General features: G+C 34.9%; 1 protein-coding gene and 1 pseudogene across 3 annotated transcripts in view; one reads left to right on the forward strand and one right to left on the reverse strand.

Moving 5' to 3' along the window:
- Positions 1 to 18,959, forward strand: part of NBEA (neurobeachin) — a 754,735-nt gene that overhangs the window by 433,703 nt on the left and 302,073 nt on the right. The window lies entirely within an intron of this gene.
- LOC128567127 (uncharacterized) lies at positions 1,621 to 1,736 on the reverse strand (annotated as a pseudogene).

Here is an 18,959-nt window from a genome sequence, read left to right on the forward strand (position 1 = left end):
GCTGTCCCTAATCCCTGAGGTAACTTGGACCAGTTGAACATATTTTGGTTTTCCTACGTATTCCTTAGTAGCCCATACTTCTGGGTTAATTTCTATCTCTAATAAAGGAAGGTATGTTATAGGTTATTGTCCCATATTCATATAAATGGTTGTTCCTACTTTAGTTAGTATGTTCCTCCCCAAAAGTGGAACAGAAATTTCAGGCATGATTAGGAAGGCGTGAAAACAGCCAGTAGCTTCAACTGCAGCTTAAAAGCTAAGAGAAGAATTTGGTAACCAGCTTTCCAGAGACCCCCTATATAGTTACAGATTTGAGGGATAGAAGACCAGGCTTAGAGAAAAGAACTGAAAAGATTGCTACAGTGTCCAGAAGAAATTCTGTCTCCTGGCCCTCTACTATGAGGCAGATCCAGGGCTCTTGAGGGGTGATGACACAAGCTAGAGCCATGAGAATCTGCTCTGGGCACCCTCAGTCTAGTTGGGGTCACTTCCCTGGAGGACTTCACCTCTGGGGACAGGCTGCCCTCCAGTGGTCACCCTTGCATTCTGGACAGGGGCCCGGTGGCTTGCCTGGCAAGTTGGGGGCAATCTCTGTTTAAGTGGCTAGTCTGACCACATTGGAAATGATTGTTCTTTGCTCCTCTGGCTTCACTCTGCCCCTCATTGGTACCCATTTGTCAGAATGCCATTACTAGAGCCGATTTCTTTTTTCTCCTCTTCCTCCTGATCTCAATTATAAAAGATGGCTGTGGCCATTTTAAGAAGATTCTCCAGGTTATGATAGGAGCCTCGAGCCAGTTTCTGCAGTTTTTTCTAATGTCTGGGCCGCTTAAATCTTTTCAAATAATTTGGCCCTCTAAGGAATCGGATGTCAACTGAGTGTGCTTTCTCATTGCCTCCCTAAGCCATTCAGGAAAGGCTGGGGGACTCTCATTTTGCTCCTGATAAATGGTAGACAACTTAGAATAATTCATAGGCTTTTGTTTGGATCATCATAAACCTTCCAGGATACATGTTAGAAAATGTTTACACCACCAGTCACCTTGTTTCTCAGGGTCCCATTCAGGATCCTCAAAAGGAACTGTCTGCCTTCCTATGGGGTATCTGTCCTTTTCCTCAGAAGACATACTACTATCAGTTTTGGACATGATCCACAAATCACCCCACTTTCTAGCCTGAACTAAGACTTCATTTTTCTCATTCGAAGTTAAAGTTTGATCTAATAGTAGTATTACATCTCTCCTAGAGAGGTCAAAGCTTTGTCCTAACCCTTGGAGAACATCTGTGTACCTGTTTGGGTTATCAGAAAATTTTCCTAAATCAACCTTAATTTATTTTAAATCTGCCGGAGAAAATTGAGTGAATGCTCACACTTTTCCCCTCTCACTACCCACAGTCTCGACCAAGGGACGCAAAGAAGGATACAGTTGCTTTCTGGGGGTCCCGATAGGACCAGAAGAAACTCTTGGAACAGACTCCTTCTTGGGGTTTTCTAAAGGCCTGGTGGAAGCTTCGGGAGAAGCAGGTGGCAAGTTTGAACTAGGTGGTGATGGCATCTCTCTCAGGAATCTCTGGCCATTTGAGGAAGTTACTACAGCCAGAAGAGCTGGAACTATCTGACTAAAAGGATGGGTAGCTGAAGAGAAATAGGAGGCAGTGCCTCAATGGTATGCGTGTTGTCAGGTTGTCAGGCCTCACCAAGGGGAATGCTAACATTCTCTCCTCTCATACTTGGAGTCCTGCCATCTCAGCTCAACGGCATCTTGTACACCATATTCACACGCTCCTTTACTTGTTCACTGGGTTTTTTTTTATCATTTTTGTCAAAGGAAATTGAAGAAAGTTACAATGCTTTTTGTTTCAAAAGAGGAAGTCCTATAAAATCTTATCCTGTATTTTCAAGAGTAAGATTATTTTAATCCTTATCCTTTGACTATTTGTTTTTCTTCCCTTCATCTTAACTGAGTCGTGGTTAAACATAAACATTGACATATTTTATTCTTTACTTCCACCACATAAAAGACATTTGCAACTATTTTTTAGGTAATACGAGGGACGTGCATTATTACATTATTGTTTTGCAAATATCAGTAAAAGTAACACGTTACCTGAATTTTCAGGACATACATATGACCTATACCTGAAATATTAACTTTTACGAGGTTGAAATTTATATTAAATGACAACTTTGGCTTTGTAATAACACGTCATCTTAAACATCTTCAGTCAGAAAAGGGAAGGAATTTATAAAAACATTAGGCTTCTTCATTTTTTATTTCATATTACATGAATTAATATTCCTTTAGGTTGCTTATGGTTACTTAATGAATAAATGTTGCTAACTGAATGTTTAAAATGGAATGTCTATGGGTTAAATATTTTCTTCTTAAAAGTATTTATCAGGGGAAAATGTCTAATTGGCATCTCTAATTGAATCGTATAAATCATAAGCTTTTATTTTTATCTATTCTTTTTTGTTGTTGTTTTCTCTTGCTTTTGGTCAAGAATGCAATGAGGAAAGAGCAATGATCCATTATTTCTATGATCTAAAGATTTTACTGCAGCATGGAGCAGCTCACTTTCACTCAGTGCTACATTAACTTTCCCATTGAGCATGCCATTGTGAGTGCAGAGCCGTTAAGCATCATGAAGTTGCTGTCTGGTGTTTGTTCATTGACATGGCTGGTTTATTGGAATGTCTCAGTCATTCTAGAGTGAACGCGTTATCACTTTTTAAGATTGTTATTTGTTTCAGTTTAAATTTAGTTAAATTTAATTGTACTATTGTGTATAGTGTAAGGTTCTATAAATATTTTTATAAATCTGAATTTTTTTCCCCTTTTTCCTTATTAAGAACTTTTGTCACCTAAAGTAAAATATAATTATAGTATTACTATAATTCATGAAATCCAGACTTGCCAAATCTGAACAGTCTTGTTTTAGCAAAAAAGCCATACTTTGGTGTCGTGTACATCCTTCAGTTCATTTTCCTTCGTTTGATTTTCATTCATTACATAAATTATCCTACTTATCTAGATTTTCTCAAGACCTGAGGAATAGTCCAGGAGGCTGGAGTCTTAGGGTGAGACTGATGGAAGAATAAGTAGGAATTTCCTCCCTTTTGGATTGGAAGACTGTTGGAGAGGGAAATTTAGAGTTGTAGTGTAATTGGGGAAAGGAGTTGTGAAGTTGTGGGCATGTGTTGTAAGAGAGGGAGCCCATAGAAGAGTAGCCGTGAGCCTGTCTGGGTTAACGGCGCGGGGCCCCCGAGCAGGGTTCTGAGCTGGTCTTCTCAGGTGTCCCCCCACCCACCCTGTGCAGCCTTCCTGGCAGATTGTCAGGCCTCCTTCCATCCTAGGTAGAAGATGAATTCTGTGGTGATGAAAAGGCTAGGATAATCAGAAATCCTTTGTTTCCATGCTTTCTTAAAGAGCTAAGAAATAGAAGAAGAGCTGATTAAAACTGAGTTTATACTCCAAGATGTTTTGTTTGTTGATAGGTTAGTTTTTTGCATTTTGATCAAAGAAAAATGAAGGGAAGAGGCAGATGTTCCTACCAGCTGTGGTGACAGTGTGATTGATGTTGATCAAAAGCAGTATTAAACAAATGAGCACTGTGTTGATCAAAAGCAGTATTAAACAAATGAGCAGTCACAGTGGTGGTGAAACTCTAGGTAGGGAACGAATCTAATCTGTACGCTGTCCAGGGATTAGTAGCTGAACCCAATCCTATGGCAAAGAAAGAGTACAGAGTCAATTTAGGGTCAACCATTGAGGGTGGCAGTGAGAAGGAATAATCTTTTGGATGTTAGGGTTTGACCTGCTATCTCTTTCTTGTGAAGCAATAATCCCTAGTAGCTATTGTTTTGATAGTTAATTCTCCCCAGTACAAAGCTTCTAAGCTTTTACATCTGAAACGTAGAACTGTCATGAAGCAGCAAAGTGCTAGCTCTTATTTCAGAAACTTGTTAAACTTTACCTGTTTCATTGAATAAGCCTCTAGCTGTGTGAACCTGATGGCTTGGACCTTCTCATCCCAGATAGTCAGCCTTCCACTTGTCTCCAACTGATTTTAAATTGCTTTCTCAGCACAGTGCCTTACTATATTATACCATGTTGGAAACCATTGGACTCCTGCCTTCACAGTAACTTCACCAGGAATTCTGATACTTTCCACTTGTATAGTCCTGTCTTTGTGACCACTGTTACCCATCTTTCATTTCTCCAATCAAAACATACAAATAAACCACAAACACACACAAGTATATAAACTTACTCTTTGCCTGAAATAAAAACATTGATTTGGGTCTTTTCATTGAAGTTTACTGTTTATTATTCTGATCTTTTACAAACTCTTCATTAATCACTTTAAGATAGTAGCTCAAAAGAGAGGGAGTCCTACTATAATATTTTTCTAAAGGAATTGTAGTTATTTTGATTATAGTATAGCTTTAGGATTGGAAGAACAAAATAAAAATGACCATCAGATCTTACTGTCCTGGGGATATGCAGAGAGATGAGGGTGCTTATGTGTATACCATACGTGTATTATTGGAAATAGGCTTACACGAAATACGTTAAGTCTATTTCTGTTTCATTTTCCTTCATACTTAAGAGAACCATGCTCCTAGAAATCTGTTAGTCCAGCTGGCTAGCCTGGCCTCTCAAAAACAAAACCCTAATAGCATGTCTCTCCTTCACAGGTGTTAAGTCTGTTTCGCTAGTGGAATCTAAAAGATAAAGGATTCATAACACATAGGATTGAATGAGTGTTGTCAAACTTAAGAAAATATGATAAATCATTTTAAACTTATTTTGGAGATTTCCTGGTTTTTTAAACCATATCATATTTAAATCAACATTAGCTGGCCACTTACCAGCCCTTGAATATAAAGTTAGCTTTGTAATTTCCCTTTATGTGTTGGTAAGAATGCAGGTCAAAGTCTTTTGGGTCTTGAGTAAATTTTATTCTACAAATAAATCAAATGGATGGATTTGAATTTCAAATATGCCTTGATGGGGACTATATATTGCCACAGAGTAAAAAAATGGAAACAAAGACGCATGTGTGTTTATTTTTGCCTTATATTAAAGTAGAACATACATAGAGAAAAGTGCACCTGTCACAACTGGACAGTTCAATGAGTTTGTACAAACTGTAAACCCGTGGTTCTCTCGCCCCCAATACGAACACACAGGACATTACCACCACCCGAAAGAGCTCCCCTTGCACTCTCCACCTTGCCGAGGCAACCACTATTCTAAATTCTAAAAGTTTGTATTATTTGTTTCTATTTGTATTTACATGTATAAATGGAATCATGTAGTATGAACTCTTTTGTCTGGTTTCCTTTGCCCAATATTACATTTCTAACCTTCATCCATGTTGTTGCATATAGTTTTAGATTGTTTATTCTTTGTTACTTGCTTTATTTTTAATTCTTCTAACCTAATTTATCATTTTCTCTTTTATTGCTAGAGATTTTTGTTTTCTTAAAGCATCGTTGCCTCTTCTGCATCACAAAGACATTCTCTTAGGTTTACTTCTGAAAGTTATATTGCTGCGACTTTTACACTCAGATTTGAAATCCATCTCAAACTGTTTGGCAGAAGGTAGAAATCATAGATAATCAACTGACCTAGCACTGTTTATTGAAAAGACTCTGACTTTTTCCTTTTGTATCAAAATGTCTGTATCTGTATCTGTCTGTGAACTTTCTGGACTTTCTCGTCATTTTTTTTTAGGCAATTTGTCTATTTTTGTACCAATCCCAAACTGCTTCAATTACTATAACTCTATAAATAGGTCTTTTTACTAAATAATGTAAGCCTGTTAGCTTTGTGGTTCTCACAGATTAACTTAGCTATTTTTGGCCTTTGCGTATTAATTCATATTAATTTTCTGAAATGAGCTTGCAAATTTCTAAAAAAGTAAGTATTGGGATTTTGATTGGGATTGCATGGAATATATAGAGCAAGTTGAAAGAATAGATATTTGTGCTATTGATATGCAAATGAGGTAATCCACTTGATATACACCTCTCTGTACAGTTCATCTTTAATCTCTTTTGGAAATAATGTGTAGTTTTCAGTGTGAAAGTGTTACATATCTTGCAAAAGACTTATTCCTAGGTATTTGATACGTTTCAAAACTACTGTAAATAACATTTATTTTTTTCTAAAATTTTTAAATGTGAGCTTCAGAATGATATACAGAGAAGAGAGTTGTTTTCCTAGGTAAAGTTTTATCCAACAACCTTACCAAATTCACTCATTTATTATAATGGTTTGTGGGTTTTACTAGCTTTTCTGTGAGCACAATCATATCATATTCAAATGTTGACAGTTTTACTTCTTTTTTAATTTGCAATTCCTTTTGTTTTTCTACTTTGTTCTACCAGCTATGATCTCCAGTACAATGTTGAATGGGAGTGTGATAGTGGACATCCTTTTCTTGTTTGTAATGACAAGGGAAAGTTTTAAATATTTTGGTGTAATTGTGATATTTGTCATGTGATTCTTTGTTTTGTTTTGCTTTTTCACAGATATTCTTAACCAGACTAAAGGCGTTCCCTTCCTTGTCATAGTTCATTAAAAGTGTTTGTCCAAAATAGGTACAGAATTTTGTCACATGCTTTTTCTTCACTTGTCACAATTGTCATATGATTTTTCTTCTTTTTCTACTAATGTGAATTGATTGTTGTTATATTCAGCTACCAAAAGGTAATTATTACACTAGATAATGACTTTTCAGGCTGTAAACTTCTCAAGAGTTTAATTGCCTACCCTCTAGCAATGTCTTTGGCATACAAGTAGTTGTTTTTGTCAACTAACAGTTTAATTAATATGTCATTTGGAGGCACGTATACCTTCTTTCATCCAAATTAGTGATACTGAATAACTATAATATGACCCAGCAGGCCACTGTGTTGTACACTGAATAGACTGCAAAGATAAATAAGAATCAATCTCAACCCCAAGGAGCCATAGTTTAATTTGTGTGAGCATACCAATTCTTAGGCAATTACAGTATTAACATATAGCAGTATTTGAGTGGAACATTAACTAACCTACATGCTTTATAAAGACAGGTGAATATTTAGACTCCTAGTCCCAAGGAATAGTACAAGGTTGAAATAACCAGGCTTGTGTAAGAAACATTAAATTATCCAGAATAAAGTATGAGAATGATAGCAGTTAAAGATAACATTGCAAAGTAGAGTTTAAATTCAATCCAAGAGACTCTTGAATGCCCAGCTAAAGATTAGACCTGGTTCTGTAGGCAACTCAGTTTTACAGATAAGAAAATATGTCTTGAGAGGTCATGACTTCCTTTGATGATACTAAATGAGAACTGGGAGTTTATAATACAAAGAGCATAATTTTCTTGGTCCTTAGTGAAATTCTCTACCCCATCCAGATGAGTTTATGTGACTAATTATTATGCCGGTATTACTTTACATTCATAAAAAGTTTGTTTCTTATCTATTTTTAATTATATTCTTCTATGTCTAATTATATTTCTCAGTTGTAAAACTGAATTGATGAGGAGTGGGGGGGAAAAAACCAATTACTCTGTACCCATGACAGATATAATAGGGATTCATGTCATATGATACTGATTGTTAAAACAAGGTCACAGGGCTATGGAGAAAAGGAAACAAGCAATATAGTACCTCTGGGTGATGAATGGGAGGGAAAGCATCTCACACAGGGTACCAGCCAGGGTATTTCTCATTTAGTGCTGAAACCCTGATGACATGACAACGAGGTTTCTCTGAAGAAGTTATGATACCAGAATCCTGCAGAATCTCTGCATGATGACGTCCTTATTCCAATGGCTAAGTGCAAATGTGGACAAGTTTCATTTGGAATAGTAAAAATGCCATTACCATTTCATTTTTTGGTTCTGTCCTTGTTATCTCAATATGCAGAACAAATAATTTAATTCTATTTTATTTAACATACATTTAAGCACCACCAGGTTAGCCTTTATAGGCAGAAAAAAGTGCAGGTATGATAAAAGTGGAAACAAGCACCAAGTGGATAAAAGCGAATTAATAGTTTTGTTATTTTTATTTAGCATAATTCCTTTTGGGAAATAAATGATATAGAATAATCATAGATAACAATTGTCAATAAATAATTATAAAATGAATAAATTCATTAAAACGAGTGAACTGTTATTATTTCTACATAAACCTGGAAGTAAGGCATTATTCCTTTCTCATTCACTTTTTTTTAAATCACAACTTTGTAGTAGACTTACTTACATTTTCAAAAATGTGTATTATTGTCCTACTTTAATGATACTAAAAATACCTACATTTTGTAACATAATCTAAAAATTCATGAGCTAAGTTGAACTAAAAGATGAAAGTTATTACCTTTGATATCAAAGGAAGCCCTAGTTCAGGTTAGCCTCTACTTTAGACTTCTGTGAGCTGTATTTCAAATTCAAACTTTTGCTACAAATAAATGAGTCATTATTCTGGTATTAACAGGGCCGCTGCACTACATGACCTTGTGCCTTCTGTTTTTGGATAACCTGTGGTCCAGCAGGTACTGACTTACAATCCATTTGCTTTGCCATCTGTACTAAAGGCATCAGCACTAGTACTAGTAGAATGTACATGTCACTGTACACTGATCATACATACGAGTACATACAAATTTGGGGTAATTTCAATTATAAGAGAATTCTTGTAAGAGAAATTTAGAAATAGGCTTTAGAGGAGGTACATTATCACAATTGTCCTTCTTGGGAAGACTGCCTGAATTGGGTAAATTAGGTCATCTTAGCATGAGGGAGGTTAGATGACTTGGTAAAACAATCATCATTGAGAATAGAAGAAAGTATATTTTCTAAAGTCAGAAAATAAAATAATATCAGCCAGGAACAAGTTATTCCTAATGAGTGTATAACACAGCATTATTTGAGGGGGAGTGAAGAGATGAAATGGGGATTGTTCCATAATGCTTCTGTAACCAAGTTCAGTTTAATTCAGAGAGTTTCAGGGCTTTATTGTCAACGTCAGGTTGGAAAGAATTCCTGTCAGTGAACTTTTAGATTGGCAGAGGAAAGACAGAGAAGAAAGCAGTGAGAGGCCATCATGGGTAGGAGAGTCACGAGATGGAGATGGCCTGGAGATGCGGCTGGGCCTGGTACAGGCATCTTCTTAGCCCAGATACAACAGGTAGTAAATGGGATCAGTTTTATGTAGCTCGGATAGATTCGGAAGGATATAGCAAATAATCTAAAAGCTGGAAAATTGGAAAATAACTGCAATCATTCATAAAGTTTGACCTTGATGACAAGAATAATGTTAATGAAATTTCTATCAATATTTTTAAAGACAATAGGGGAAGGAATTTCAGGTAAAAATATAAATTGGTGTGGGTATTTGTTTAAACATGTTTTTCTTACATGTTTCAGGTAAACGTATCATTTCTTCTATGTTTGGGATAGTAATAAAAAAGCCAAGCAGATAGGTACAAGCATGTAATTGGCTGGCCATGTGAGTGTCCAATCTAGAAGGGTGAATCTAGTACAGAGGCCCTCATGATTTCTAGAACTAACCAAAATCAAGATTTTTTTTAAAGTTTCTAATGAGAAGTAAAACATAAAAAATAAAAAAAGTTTCTAATGTCAAGAGCCAGTCACATTTACTGATTAAGACAGTGTATGGAAGCCACGGAGAAGAAAAGAAATAAAAGGTCAGAAAATAAAAAGAAAACCATGAACATTATGCATATTGATTTTGAGACTAACAGTTTTAGTCTATATTGAGTTATTTGTAATGTTTTAAAGAATTCTACTTACCCAAATCTTTTATACCTAAATGAATTCTCACTACCTTTTACAAAAATGTAGCAGACCATATAGCTTATGGGAAGGAGAAGCAAAAGTTAAGCTCCGAACACCCTGTAAATATAAGAAACACCTGTAACAGCTTGGTAATATAACACCTTGGTGATAAGGGCATGGGAAAGGGATTCACCTCTCCTTAACATGAGAGCTCCTGAGACACGAACATCAGTGACAAGCAGTCTCTACACCTGTACACCTATTAGTACCTGTGGTACTAATAGCCAGGGAATTAAGTCTATAAGTAACCGCAGGAGCTCCCAGGGCGTCTGCCCGGGGTCTCTCTAAGACTGCTACTCACTCTCTTATTAGACTGTTTCTCTCTCTCTCCCTTCTGCTAAGGCAAATACCCTCAGGCACCTAAGGGTAATAGTTCCTGAGCAAGATAACACAGTGGTCCACCTCTGGACAATAGATAACCCGGGTCAGGAGACCTCAACACAAAAAACTAAGTGGTACATTACATCACTGCGACTTTAAGTAGTGCCCTGGAGGTATGTAAGAGTAATATATCACCAAAAATTCTTGATAGTGAATCAAAGGAGTGATAATTTATTCACTCAGCAGGTTATAGCTATTTTTGTCAAAGCTCTTAAGCTTTTTTGCAAATCAGAGGTTTTTAAATATATCCCATAAGCATCTACAACCTTAAATAATAAAATGAAGTTTTTTTAAATTACGCATTCATTTGAAATTATGTTCATTTTGCAGTTAGACTAATTTTTCTGGAGAGATTAAGAATTTGATATTACACCATTTGCATAATTAATAATGAATTCAGTAGAGGATCACCAACACAGAATTCAGTTTGAAGATTATATCCACTTTTTCACCTTCCCTTTCTTTTTCAAAAGTGTGTTCCCACCACTGTTGGCACAGGTGCCCTTAGTGTTTGAAACACTAAGTTGACTGTATTACATTTCCTTCCACTGATGATATTTTTGTTCTCCAGTAAACCCTTTTGAATCTTGGATGTGCTAAAATTTTTGCTAAGTTCTAAAATAGTTCAGATTTATTAATTTAGTCTTTAGTAAGCTAAGGTTGGCTTGCGTTTATGTATATACTTTATAGAGTACTTCTTTTTGATTATCCTATAAGGTAATTTTTTAATTAAATCATAGCTATGTACAATAATGCAATTATGGTGTACAATGTGCTGGGTTTATATAAGAAATTAAGATTAAAGAACTTGAAATTCTTTAATCAAACTGGTTAACATAACCTTCACCACATTTTCTTAGTTATTGTGTTAAGACATTTATATTCTACACTTAGTAGATTTAACATGTACCCTTGTAAAATGCACCATAGGTGTGTTCCCACCAATTTTCCTCCCTTCTTTCTGCCTTCCTTCCCCTCCCCCTCCTCTTTCCCCTTGGGCTGTAGTTGGGTTATGGCTTTCATATGGAAGTGTGGGTGCTTACATATTGGTTTCATAGTAGGGCTGAGTACATTGGATACTTTTTCTTCCATTCTTGAGATACTTTGCTAAAAAGAATATGTTCCAGCTCCATCCATGTAAACATGAAAGAGGTAAAGTCTCCATCTTTTTAAGGATGCGTAATATTCCATGGTGTACATATACCACCATTTATTAAACCATTCATGGATCCATGGGAACTTAGGCTTCTTCGATAACTTAGCAATTATGAATTGGGCTGCAATGAACGTTCTGGTGCAAATATCTTTGTTATAAAGTGATTTTTGGTCTTCTGGATATATACCTAGTAGAGGAATTATAGGATTGAATGGCAGGTCTATTTTTAGATCCCTAAATGATCTCCAAACATCTTTCCAAAAAGAATGTATTAATTTGCATTCCCACCAGCAGTGTAGAAGTGTTCCATCTTCTCCACATCCATGCCAACATCTCTGGTTTTGGGATTTGGGGATGTGGGCTAATCTTACTGGAGTTAGATGATATCTCAAAGTGGTTTTGATTTGCATTTCTCTGATGATTAAAGATGAATTAGCATTTTTTCATTTGTCTGTACCCCAGGTGCCTGTTCTCTTCAGAGAAGTTTACCTTCAGGTCCCTTGCCCAAACTGTGATGGGATTACTTGTTCTTTTCTTGCTAATATGTTTGAGTTCTCTGTGGATTCTGGTCATTAAACCTTGTCAGAGACATAACCTGCAAATACCTTCTCCCATTCTGAGGGCTGTCTGCTTGCTTTACGTACTGTGTTCTTGGCTGTGCAAAAGCTTTTTAGTTTGATCAAATTCCAGTAATTTATTTTTGGTGTTGCTTCAATTGCTCCGGGGGGGTCCTCCTCATAAAATAGTCTCCAAGGCTGATTTCTTCAAGTGTTTTCCCTGCACTTTCTTCTAGTAGATTTATAGTTTCATGTCTTAAGTTTAAATCTTTTATTCAGCAAGACTCTATCTTTGTTAATGGTGAAAGGTGTGGGTCCAGTTTCCGTCTTCTACAGGTCTCCAGCCAGTTCACCCAGCACCATTTGTTAAAAAGGGAATCTTTTCCCCACTGAATGTTTTTAATTGGCTTGTCAAAGATCAAATAACAGTAAGTAGCTGGGTTCATCTCTTGGTTCTCTATTCTGTTCCATACATCTACCTCTCTGTTTTTGTGCCAGTGCCATACTGTTTTGATCACTATCGATTTATAGTATAGTCTGAGGTCTGGTAGCATGATTCCTCTTGCTTTGTTTTTATTTTTGAGTAATGTCTTGGCTAATCAAGGTTTTTTTTTTTCTGATTCCATATAAAACCAAGTATCATTTTTTTGAAGTCTTTAAAGTATGACAGTGGTGCTTTAATAGGGTTTGCATTAAAATTGTATATTGCTTTGGGTAGTATGGACATTTTAACAATGTTGATTCTTCCCAGCCTTGAGCATGGCATGTTTTTCCATTTGTTAACATCTTCAACTATTTCTTTTCTCAGAGTTTCATAGTTCTCTTTATAGAGATCTTTCACATCCTTTGTTAGATAAACTCCCAAATATTTCTTTTTTTTGTTTTGTTTTGTTTTTTATTAAATCATAGCTGTGTACATTGATATATTCATGGGGCATTATTCACTAGCATGAACTCCCAAATATTTCATCTTCTTTGGCACTACTGTAAAAGGAATAGAGTCCTTGACTGTTTTTTCAGCTTGACTATTGTTGGTATATATAAAGGGTACAAATTTGTACTTTGTAACCTGAGATGCTGCTGTATTCCTTGATCACTTCTTAAGAGTTTTGTAGTTGAGTCCCTGGAGTTTTCCAGATATATAATCATATCATCTGCGAAGAGTGAAAGTTTGATCTCTTCTGTTCCCATTTGAATACCCTTGATCGCCTTCTCTTGCCTGATTGCAATGGCTAAGACTTCCATTACAATGTTAAAAAGCAGTGGAGACAATGGACAATGTTACTTGGTTCCTGATCTGAGTGGAAATAATTTCAGTTCAACTCCATTCAATATGATATTGGCTGTGGGTTTGCTGTAGACTGCCTCTATTAGTTTAAGAAATGTCCCTTCTATACCTATTTTCTTAAGTGTTCTGATCATGGAAGGATGCTGGATATTATCAAAAGCTTTTTCTGCATCTATTGAGAGAATCATATGGTCTTTGTTTTTTATTTTGTTTATGTGATGTATTATATTTATAGATTTACATATATTGAACCATCCTTGAAACCCTGGGATAATACCAACTTGGTCATGGTGTATAATTTGTTTGATATGTTGCTGGATTCTGTTTGCTAGGATCTTATTGAATATTTTTGCATCTATATTAATTAAAGACGTTGGTCTATAATTTTCTTTTCTTGTTGGGTCTTTTCCTGGTTTGGGGATTAGGGTGATATTTGCTTCATAGAATGTGTTGGGAAGTATTCCTTCTTTTTCTATGCTAGGTAAAATTTTTTAAATTTTGTTTTATACTTATAATTTTTTTAAATTGGTTTTTGCCTTGCTTTATTTTGTTTAGCCACTTTAATTCTACTTCATTAAATAATACAAATCATATTTTTTAGATTGCAATATTAAGTAATTATTCATACTTTCTTTTACTTAACATGTTAGTTAGAAATATATTATCTTTGGTATGGGCCTAATACAAAAAAAAAAATCCCTTTGATGTTATCTGTATCATACTGAATGGACAAGGACTACATCCATTTAAGTGGCTTTGTATATGAGTGCCATACACATGTGGAAAGTGGATCTTAGTAAGTTACATTTAACATCTTGATCTATACCATTTGTCCATCCCTTCCATTTTCTTGTAATGTTTCATATAATTTTCTACAGAGATTCACAGCAACTATGATAGTATTTAATATAGTTATATTAACATTTCAGGTTTTTAATTAATATGTACTTTAGCTAAATATATAACAGAAAATACATTATCTTTATAATACAACAGAAATAGATTTATAAAATATGTGGTGTGACTTAAAGTTGAATGCTGTGCATTTAGAAAATTTTTTGAAGGCCATGATTATTTCATAATAGCATTTCCTTCTGTCCATTTCCTCTAGATTCTTAATAGCACTCACAACATAATAAAATTCTTTTTTTTTTTTTTTTTTTTTGTAGAGACAGAGTCTCACTTTATGGCCCTCGGTAGAGTGCCGTGGCCTCACACAGCTCACAGCAACCTCCAACTCCTGGGCTTAAGCAATTCTCTTGCCTCAGCCTCCCGAGTAGCTGGGACTACAGGCACCCGCCACAACGCCCGGCTATTTTTTGGTTGCAGTTTGGCCGGGGCCAGGTTTGAACCCGCCACCCTCGGTATATGGGGCCGGCGCCCTACCGACTGAGCCACAGGCGCCGCCCAACATAATAAAATTCTAATAGTGTGACAACAAAAACTTACACTTCATTTGAAAAATAGATAGATCTTTACTTTTCCTACTTTGAATACTTCAGAACATGATGGATGACTTGAGCAGAATTCCTATTTATTATGAGAATTTTCATCCATACATTTGTGAATTAGGAAACAATTAAATCTTCTCTGCTGCTAAAATATTTCTACTGCCTAGTCAGATATTGTTTCAAAATGCTTTATTTTTTGCTTAATATCACTTGCAGCTATCAGTTATCAAATAAAAGTACTTTTATATTAAGGATCATCTAATAGCAAGACTAAATAACTGAGAAACCTATGAAATAATGCTGGACTTAAAAATTGAGCATAGAAAAAGAAAAATAATAGTTATTTTCCAAAATATAAAAAAAGTTTAATTCAGTTTCTTCATTAACTACATTTAACAATTATTTTGTAACAGTAACCATCAAGGTAAATAAACCTGAATTTCATTTGATTATTTTATTTTCTAAACCTGTGTTTAAAAATATATTGAGTTGGTTATGATTGTTGATAAATGTGGCTGCACTAAGCTTATAGCAGAAGATCAATATTTTAAAAATTGAAACAGTATAGGTTTGTATTGATTAATGTGGCTAAATCAAAATGAGAGGTTTTATAACAGCTTTCTTAGACAGGCAGCTCTCCAGTAATGGCAACCTATCAATTTTAGCTTTCCACTGATAAATCAGCTTGAAAATTGGATGTCAAAATTTTTTTCACTGAAGTAGTGATTGTACCATGCCCTTTAACCTTTTCTATATATTAGATTGGTTTATAAGACTAAGCTCTGTCTTTCAGAAAGCAGTTGTCAAATTGTCATTTGGACAGATTTTCAAATGATTGTAACAACTATTTTTATCCCTGTATATAAAATACACATATGTATAATCATATATGTCTACCTTCCTAACTAGAAGGATTGTTTGTCTTGAGAAAAATTCAGTTTTACGTTACAAAATTGTAAATGTTCTATTTATGAATCTTAGAAGTTCAAAAAAGGTCAGAGCCTCAATTGGAAGATTAGGACACATGCTTCCAGAAGTATTTTAGTTTTCATTGAGTAGGGACATTAATTTTTTTCTCATGAATTGATTTTTTTTTCTTTTTATTTCCTTCCTTGAAAAATACAAATGGATTAATTAATGGCAACTCTCCTATGTTGTTATATAGTCAGTAGTAACTTGATATGCTTTTTTATCCAAAAAACAAAAACAAAACCTGACAACACCATCTCATTTATGAGAAACCAGTATTGAGGACTGGAAATAACAATAGAAAAGATTTGATTAACAGCACAGAAAAACAGGCTTAATTTGGATTCAATGGGATAGACTTCAGAGATAGCTGACAGGGCCATACCTCCATGCCTACATGGCTGACTTTAAGTTAGCCTGAGAAGATATTGATTGTGAAGTTTCTGTTGTATAATTACTTTTTGCTAGGGGGGAAAAAATGCCTGGTGTATTGATCTAAATGGAGCTTTTGAGTAGCAGTTTCCCATGGCTAACAGTGAGTGTCATCTTTCAGCCATGATAAATGGTAACGCTCTGGCTCAGCATAATTACTTTGTGGTGAAATGAACCTCCGATCCCCTTTCCCTTTTCCCAGCAAGGAGATACAGTAATCATCTTCATCTGAAAGCTGTGATTTACTGAACTAATCATCCTCTTAATAGAGGAACCCAGTCCCAAGAATATATCTGGTATTTGCTAGCTGAAACATAAATACATTCTGAAATGACAGAATTTATTTTTTACTTCAGAATTCATAAGAATAATCTTTTTAATCAACTATTAATTATTCCTGGCCTATGGTCTTTGTCCATCTACCCATCCCAAATCGCCTAGTCACCACTGATCTTACTTTGGATATAAATTAAAAGAGAAAACAGAGATGGTCAAATCTTATACACTTATTTTGACAGTAGGAGGAGTCATTAAGTAAACAAATTCATTAATTTTCTGAAATGTACTACATTTAGAAAATATAGAGGTTTACTTCATTTAGATCAAACATGTCCTGGAAAGCCTTCTTTGGGTATAGTACCGTTTTATGCTATTTTACATATTAAACATTTATATTTGTTAGATTCTATGACGATTCTCTCCATTAGGAGGAAAATAAGATGCCTTGAACATGGAAACCATACATTCCCTACCAATTCCAAAAATTCTAGGATAATTTATATTGTTTGTTAGGTTTTTGACAAAGATGTGTAATGTGCTATCAATTTTTCATTAAGCCTGTGTTATATTTTGCTGAAAATAGATCTGTATTTACTTGCCAGTACTTTAATATTTCCCCTGGGTAATGACTTTTAGTTAAGTAATGTTATTTAAAGAATATCTGGCAGTCATTTTAGATCATTTTAAGACTGCTGTGAAGGGTTTGGATAAAGGTTATTTTCAATGATTGTGCTTAGTTAAATAAATGTGAAAGGTTTCACAAAGGGAATCTTGCTTTTCAGTGTGCTGACATAAATTTCCTTTTAGCACATCTGGGAATACCAAGTAAAATGTAGTTGTTTCTGCCTTGAAGGCAGTATATTTTATGTTTTCCTTCTCTTTGTTTATTTTCTCCTCATAATTCTATTTATTCCCATAACCGAGCACAAAGGTTTTATTTTGTCCTAAATTAGATCCTCTACTTTGACAGTTTGTAGAAACACCAATATGTATATTTCTCCAAACATTTAGAAAGAGTAGATTTCTTTTTTTGCTAGGACTTATTAAAACGTCTTAGTATTAAGGGTTTTTTTTGTTTTGTTTAGTTTCCTTTTAACAGTTTCTCCTTGAATGTAACCCTGGTTCACAGTTAGCTCCTGCTCTGGCCACATCTGGCCTCTAGCTGTTCACAGCTGAAAAGTGAAATCAATGCCTGGTCTAACAAAATGCAGATGAAAGCCATTCTGATCAGACATAGTCATTTCCCGTAATTTTATCAGTCTTCAGTTACTTACATGATCTCTAGAAAGCAGTGTTTGTTCGAGTAAATACAGCTCCACTTCTGTGAGATGTGTTGTCTTATAGGAAAACAATACTTCCTTAAAGCCATACGCCTTGTGAACAGCTCATCATTATATTTCTCTGAAATAAATATTGCTTTCGTTCCCCTAAAGAAATACTGTATCTCTAATCAGATCATTTATCATTAAACTCCAGAAATTTGGATTCTAAGCAAAGACCTGCCTTTATTCTTATTGTTAATTTAAAATTCTGAAACAAAAATCCTAAAATATCTCAGTCCAAATTATCATTGATCTAGTATTTTCTTAAATATTTATTTTAGCAAAATTGAATAGAAAGCTGTTTTGTAGTTGAATGCTTCAAAGGTCACTGAACTACAATGAGTTTGATGGAAAACAGCTTTTCTCCTTCCTATTTTAAATGGTTCCTACTTTGATTACAAGCATTTATTATAATTATCAAGAGATTAGGCTGCTGTTATAGAATCCTCGTAATGGAACCATTTACAAGGAATATAATGGCAGTTTATTGGATTCTGTGAAAGGAAAAAGCACAGATAAAGTAGTCCTTTTTGTAAATGGTTCAACTGTTGGCTGAGTATACTAATTTTATTATTCTATCATAGTTTGTTTACCTTAGTAGTTTTCATAGCTAAGAGTAAAGTGTTTTTCTAATGTAACCTGTCCTCTGATCTATGTCCTCTTTCTAAGGTTTTATGGCTTTTTATATAGGTGTGTATGGATGTGTGCGTGGTACACATACATACAAGTAACACTCAGTACTCTCTGATATGTGCTTTGTTTTAGAATTTATATTTTTTCTAAGATGGTTTTTAATATTAATTTTAATTTTGATTTTTAAAACTTATTGGCATATAAAATGATTTCATTCATTCACTTCTAATTCACGTACTTAATTCTTCTAGTTGCAATAAAACAATCCCAATGAAATAAATAGCAACTAAGTGGCAAACTTAAGACCTACTCAGTACTAATACCTTTTTTGTAAAAATAAGTGCAGCTGACACTCAAGATATATATAGGATCTTGTCTAATTCCTCAAAGGCAGAAATAAGGGCCTTGGTAACACTTTTTTTCTTTTGAGACTTTCTTTTCAGAGCCAAGGCACAAGAAAATGCAAGGAATAAAATTTTGAAAGAACTCAAAATATGCAACTATCCTTTCCCTTTATGTAGGTTTTCTTTTTGTTTTTTGGTTTTTTTGTTTTTTTGTTTTTCTTTTGCAGTTTTTGGCCGGGGCTGGGTTTGAACCCGCCACCTCTGGCATATGGGGCCGGCG

This window comes from Nycticebus coucang, chromosome 15 (genome assembly GCF_027406575.1).
Source record: "Nycticebus coucang isolate mNycCou1 chromosome 15, mNycCou1.pri, whole genome shotgun sequence".
Taxonomy (NCBI): domain Eukaryota; kingdom Metazoa; phylum Chordata; class Mammalia; order Primates; family Lorisidae; genus Nycticebus; species Nycticebus coucang.